Consider the following 6,904-nt stretch of genomic DNA (forward strand, 5'->3'; position numbering starts at 1 on the left):
TTTATTGGCAGCAAACAACCCCCGATTGCCTGGCACAGGACCTCTACGTATCCTTTCGCTGTGCGTCCTCTGCCGCAAGTGCAATTTACGAGTGACTGGCTGCGAGTGCGCACAAGTGACAGTTGTGCATGTGACGCCTCCGGTTACACCTGCAACCAAACAACGACGATCGTATCGCCATATCCCAGAGCTGCGCACTTGCTGCTCTTGCTGTTGTTAAGTTTATGTTTATCGATCCTGGCTGATGTTGAGGCATCCGCCAACTCAACGTTTGCATATCGATTTGAATTTTATGCGTATTGACAAAGACGCTCAACAACAACAGCAACAACAACCACGGTAGCAACAACAACAATATGTAAAAGGGCACACGTGCTGCGGCATGCAATGGAAAAGGGTTAGCTATTCAGAGAGGCAACTTCATGCTGCATCCAGCCCATGCGCAACGGCGCCTTGCGTGCCTGTCACTTAACGAGCGATTCGAAAACTGCTGCCACTTACAGCCGGTTAAAGATGAACAATATGCGGCATATACCATAATATACGTACCTCAATACACACATCTCCAGCCAGATCCGACTTGCGGGTAACGGGTAACGAGTAACGGGTAACGGGTAGCGGGTACCGGGTAACGGGTCATACTTTTCATGTCAATACGCATAAATGCAACTTATGTCTGCTGCTCGAGAGTCGAGCTGGGATCTGCCAATGTGGAGCAGCTTCCAGAAAGCGCATGCAACAAACTGTTAAGATCACATTGACGCAACTGATCGAAACATAAATGCTCTGATTACTTCAGATATTTGTAGAATGGAACTACTATATAATTTATTTCAATAGAATGCTAAGCATTGTTGCAATTACATTATTATTATCATACCATAATCTTTATCATATTTATTATTCTTTAAATATCTACAACAAAATTGGAAAATGTACCGAACCTAGCTGCATTTCTTCTTCTACTTCTTAACCTGGGAAAATCGGATAAAAGACAAAACCGACCTGTAGATAAAGTAAAAAATGAGAGTGCTTTGAAAACGTATTGCGAGAGAGCCATTTAGACCGGGAGCACAGCCCGATTCGAAGATAGGTATTACTATAGATAGATATTACTATGTAATACTCAAAAATAAAAAAAAAAAAATCAACATAATTGTAATTATAGCTATTATTAGCATTAATCACATTAATTAACACTATTTATTTATATAATTATAATTTATACTAAGCTAAATGCTTGGCTAGCTTAAACTGCTTAGACGATCAGAAGCCTAGGATGCATTGTAATATAAGATTATATTTTATAATAATGACATTGAAAGGAAATTAATAGTATTCAAGAGTCCAAAGTAATTTGAAATTTTTTTTCACAACAGTATAAACGAATATATAAATTGAAAATTAAATTATAGGCTATTCAGAAATGTTCTTGAAATTTTAATATTATCTGCCAAGCATTTAACCAATGAAATATACCCAAATTCTTAGAGCTCAATATGTGAAACGTGTAGGAGCTGTACAGATGCCAGTCAAGAATAAAAGTAGGCGCACGTCAACGACTCCCATTAGTAAGTCCCTCTGGGCCGTGAAAGTGTTGTCCGGGACTGCGATCATTTTCGGCAGCCGTAGCCCAATTATTTTTTGTCCTAAACACAAATTGAAAATTTGTATGTTACTTATTTTATGAGCATTTAGCACCGCCCAAAATGATCTCGCAAGGAATGCAAAGAGCGAAAGTCAATCAATCGGAAGCAGGACAGCAGCATGCAATGGCATCTCGACTGCGAATCGGAATGGGATTGGGAATGGGAATGGGAATGGGAATGGCAATTGGAGGAGAGCAGAGTCAGGATTGCATGTGTAGTCTTTCATGTTTTCAGGTGGGTGGCCTCGGCGCGTTCGTGTGCGGCATTGTCAAATTGAAAATTCATTAAAGGCAAATTAAATATGCAATTGGCCGATCCAAAGTCCAAGCGAAATCAACAGACGAGAAGGAGCATTGGAGCATTGGAGCATTGTGTGCCCGGGATGTGCCAACTGTTTGACTTGCTGAGCAAATATTGACGAGCGATGAGAAAAAATTGATGCAAATATGATATGTACACTCCAGTCAGTGCAAAAAAATGAGTCGAGTGAAAATCAAAGCAAATAGTAGCTCAAACAGCGGCTGGACTCGACAGGACAGAAGCTACAGCCTCATTTTTTACATTTATATGAATATCGTGTGTAAATACAGAGCGCATAAATTGCACATTGTTTACACAAAATTGTTGTAAGGACATGAGGACATGGGTTAATTCCCATGAAAATTAAAACTAGATTATACACACGCTCAGTTGAGGGTTGGATAGGGTCGGGCTCGAGTCGAGGCGAGTCGAGGCGAGTCGAGTCAATGTTGTCCTGGCCAGGTCAATGCAGCGCCCACTGTGTCATTGTTTGGGCACGCCTGCAGGCAGCCTGTTGTTATAGATTGCATACTGATGGTTATCACGACCTGCCGGCATCTATCCATCTATATCGGTATGTATGTACGTGCACATACGTATATATTTATCAGCATCTGATGGGATCAGAGTGAAGCGTAGCAATTTTTGTCGCACGGCTCGACTTTGAAGCTGCTCTGTGTCTGTGTTTTGTTTTGCCAACAGGAGTGGACTGCACTCGATAGCCATCTCTTTGGTGATCTTTTGCAACTGGTTGGCGCCGACATGATCCTGATCCTGATCCTGCAACAATTTTGACAAATTCGCTGGCATTCGTCATGTGGCCCAAGGCCATTTGTCTTTGTAAATAGAAATTAATTTCACACTGCATTCGAATTGGAATAACGCAAACGGAATCGGAAGTAGGCATTATAATCGATCGACAAATTGTGATTGGTATTTAGATAGGGTCGGATGTAGGACATGGCTTTTGTGGCGATCCCACGTTACCCTTACCCAGATCAGCACGCCATGATCAATTCAAATTTGAAACACTGAGAACTACAACAATAAGCGAACAAAAGATGAAAACTACGCAATCACTTGAGAAAAATCAAAAAGGCCTCAAGGATCCGAGGACCTCAGGCTGTTGCTGCTGCTGCTGTTGCTGCTTCTGGCTGCTACACCTTCGCCAACGCTGAGCATAACAGGTGGCACGGAAGCCGCACAAAATAAAAATGATTAAAGCAATAAAAAATAAAAAACACAAAAAAAAATAACAAGAGAAAAGGGCCACGAAAGAAATAACAATTTTTAATAAGATTTTCTACTCGTCTGTTGAGCAACAAGATTTTTGAGTGCGCCTAGAATGATGCCGATGATGATGCTGCGGCACAGGAACAACTTCCGATCCTTGGCGGGGCGTTGCCGAGCGCAGCGGGTCAAGTGTGAGAACATTTTACGGAAGGATGTGGCTAGAGGATAAATTATGAAAAATGATCGTCTAAGCGAAGGGTTACAATCAAAGAAACACCACGTGGTCAAGATTCACTTTCACGTGCAGACGTAGAAGAGGGAGAGGCTAGGCTAGGCCTGTCTGTGCCTCTACTCCCTACACGAACCAAATCCCGTACACCTTCCTCCCTACTCACTGCAATGAAATTATCCAGGAATTTTGTAGAGTAATTGAGCGTCTAATTTGCGGCGCAACAATTGCAGTCTCAGACAGAGAACGCGGTGCCCCTCTTAGGTGCTTTCATGAATGGGCCAACGTTTTTCACAATGGCTCGTTTATTGGGCTTGAATGGAAAGTGTTTCTTCAGTGGAAACTGAAGAGCGTGCGCGCTCCTACAGCGGCCTCGCCACTCGAGCGCAAAACAATTAACAAGTTTCAGTTTCGGTTTTCCACTGCGTCCACAGTGTAGTTCTTTTCTCAATTGTTGTATTGTTGCACTTGAAGTACGGCGAGCGAATTCCTTTGAAGCATGCATATAAACTTACCCTGGCACATAGGATGCATATACATATGTATAGCTGTATGGAATTGAAGTGACCTTAAGTAAGAAAACGAAAATGTATAATAATGAGCGCAGAGGCCGGCCGAGAAGAGCGCGAATAAAATGTAAACTAAAGATACTATTTATATGTATTATTTCGGCTGAAAAGGAAGTACCAAATTACATTTAATTAGCTTTAGCTGTAGCTGTAGCTGTAGCTGATATATATGTATATATAAGCTTTAAATTCGCGTACGGTATGCGCCCAATGATGTCAGGAGCTGGCGCAGGAGCAAGAGCAGGAGCAGCACAAGAAGTCAGACGATTACGATTACCACCGAAAACGAAACTGTGGCGCATTCGCATACTCATTGATCGACCGCTGATCAAAAAAGGCCCTGGGCCTGGACCTCGAGCTGAAGACGTGGCCGCTGTTTCCATCTTCTTTTCATTTTTTGTTGCCATTGGTGAAATTCGCACGTTTAACCTTTGGGCAAACAAAAACAAAAATAATGCACAGCCAAGCGAACCTGTTGAACCCAAACGCAATTTTCCCATCACTTTGATTGCTGCCCAGGAATGACACGCGTGCGCCGCGCCGCAGCCTAGCTATTCTGATTGTGCCATTACGGGCGATCCAACGCGTGGTTGGATCTGCTGCCAATGGCTGGGCCTGGCCCAGCGGTCAGGCTGGCGATCAGACCGTTTCATTTTTAAAGACGACTCAAAATTAGGGTAACAATCGCAGTTAAACAGCAAGCGAGAACACGCGGCAATGCACGACTATCCAGATGCTCTGCATATGTGGAAGTGTTAAGCTTTTGCCCTGACTCCCAGAGCTAGCAATGTGGGTAATGTGGACTAACCTAAGATAAGTTTAACTCGATCTCAAATAAAGTTTAATTTATTCTCATAGTTTTTCTCTTTATAGATGTATACCTATTGATACATATTACCTCTCTATATATATTTATCAATAGGTATATATCTATATAAATTTGAGCATATACCTACATAAAGTCAAAATTTCAAAGTATATCAATCAGTCATTTATGAATATCTGTTACATTTCTCAGCATTTTTACGGGGTATTTTTATAGCGCTCCCAAGCGTCTCGAATACAACAAAAAAATAAATAAATAAAAAGCGAAACTTTCAAACGGTTTCAAGGATTTCGCTTATCCCTGTTGGAGTCCGTTTAATATAATTCATATAATTTCCCATAGGTGCTGTTAGGTGCTGCATTGGCACCTGAAGGGTCTGCTGCCCAAAACACTTAGCCAGAAGTCAAAAGTAGCAACACTTTCCAAAAGCGACACTTGAGACTGACTATGTCTGGCCAGAAGACAAAAGAAATTGAAATCGAAATCGAAAACCAAATGAAACACAAACAAATCCCAATGCCCAGTGTGAGAAATGACTTTCTCGGAAGTGAGAAACGATGAGATAGATCCAGGAGTTGCTTTAGCTGGTAGCAGTGGCAGTAGTTCGGTTTGTCTGTCAACGGGCCTCGATGCTGAGTAATTGATATGTTTATCTTTTACCTGTGCGCAAACGGTGTAAAAATAAAATGTAAATTGTAACTGATATCGATGCTGGGTCATTTCTCAACATCAGCTCATGAAATTGAAAAATTGCGCATCAGATAAGCCCAGCACAAGTCTACAAGTCGATTTGATCGAGGCATCCCTTCTCTCTATTTTCGATTTTCCTTTTCGACATTCAGGCTCTGATCGTATGCAGACAGGAGCATACGATCAGCCCCGTTGACAGTTCACACGGAGGTCCTTGGGTGACAATTGCATTATATGAAAATTGATATTTTCAACCGCAGAGATCGTATAATGCCGACATGGCATATAGTTAATTTCAAATGAATCTGACCACACAGCAGCAGGTCAGATATGGTCAGCCGGCTGAACAGGTAATAGCACAAGTGTTTGGCAAGAGAACAGTGAAAATCTACACGTTCCCATCCAATTACCAACATGATGAATTGATCTTATGTTTGCCATGTTATTTTTGCCATGTTTGCCGGAAGAGCGGAAGAGGCGGGTGCCACATAATTGTAACTGGAGCAAACGTGTGAAAAACTAACTAGTTAACAATTAGGGCCTTTCTTTGAGGCTGATGCGTGAGAAGAAACCATCATGTTTTTGCTTTGGCAAAAATGATATTTAGGCGAGATTTTAGAGAACTGTAGGAAAATTTATTTAAAAACTGCCTAAAATCTAGCTCAATTTTAGGAACTTATTATTAAAAGTAAATCTAAAAAAATGAACCCGAACGTTTTAGTATTTTTAGCAGTTAACATGTAAAAGTCTTACATAAAAATGAAATAAATATATACTTATATTCTAAAAGCAATATCATCAGCAAGTCAGCATCTGCGCCAGTTAAATTTTGGAATATCAAATACGTACATATGTATACCATATATATGTACATAAAGATATGAATTTCATATTTAGCATAATTACAAATGAATTAGAGATGCCGCGAGACAAAAGCAATGCCAGGACAAAAGCAAGGATGAAAAATGTGCTGGCCAATAATAATGGTCGCTACTCAATTCTCTTGATAATCACTTTATTTCGTTTTCCAGGAATTGGTCGCATTATTTGATAAATTGACCAAGAACTCGTGTCTGAATTAACGCCCCCGCCGCCAAGCGACGATGGTCGAAGGGGTTAATGTTAATTGCTATTGTTGTTGCTGTCCATGTTGTTGTTGTTGTTGTTGTTGGGCAGCCCAGTAAAAATCGGTTCAGCCGGCCTTTCATCTATCACGTGTTTATAGAGTTATTCAGCCGTGAGTTGTACCACACACTTTAATTGCCCCAATTCAAATGGAAGAGTTGGCTTTGGCTTTGGCGTTGGCGTTGGCGTCGGTCAGGCCACAATCGGATGCGATGCGAAGCGATGCGATGCGTATGTTTGCACTGCATTCGTATGCACACAGGAGGCACAAATATAAACAATA

This window comes from Drosophila arizonae, chromosome 2 (genome assembly GCF_054131065.1).
Source record: "Drosophila arizonae isolate 15081-1271.41 chromosome 2, UAZ_ARI_1.0, whole genome shotgun sequence".
Lineage (NCBI taxonomy): Eukaryota > Metazoa > Arthropoda > Insecta > Diptera > Drosophilidae > Drosophila > Drosophila arizonae.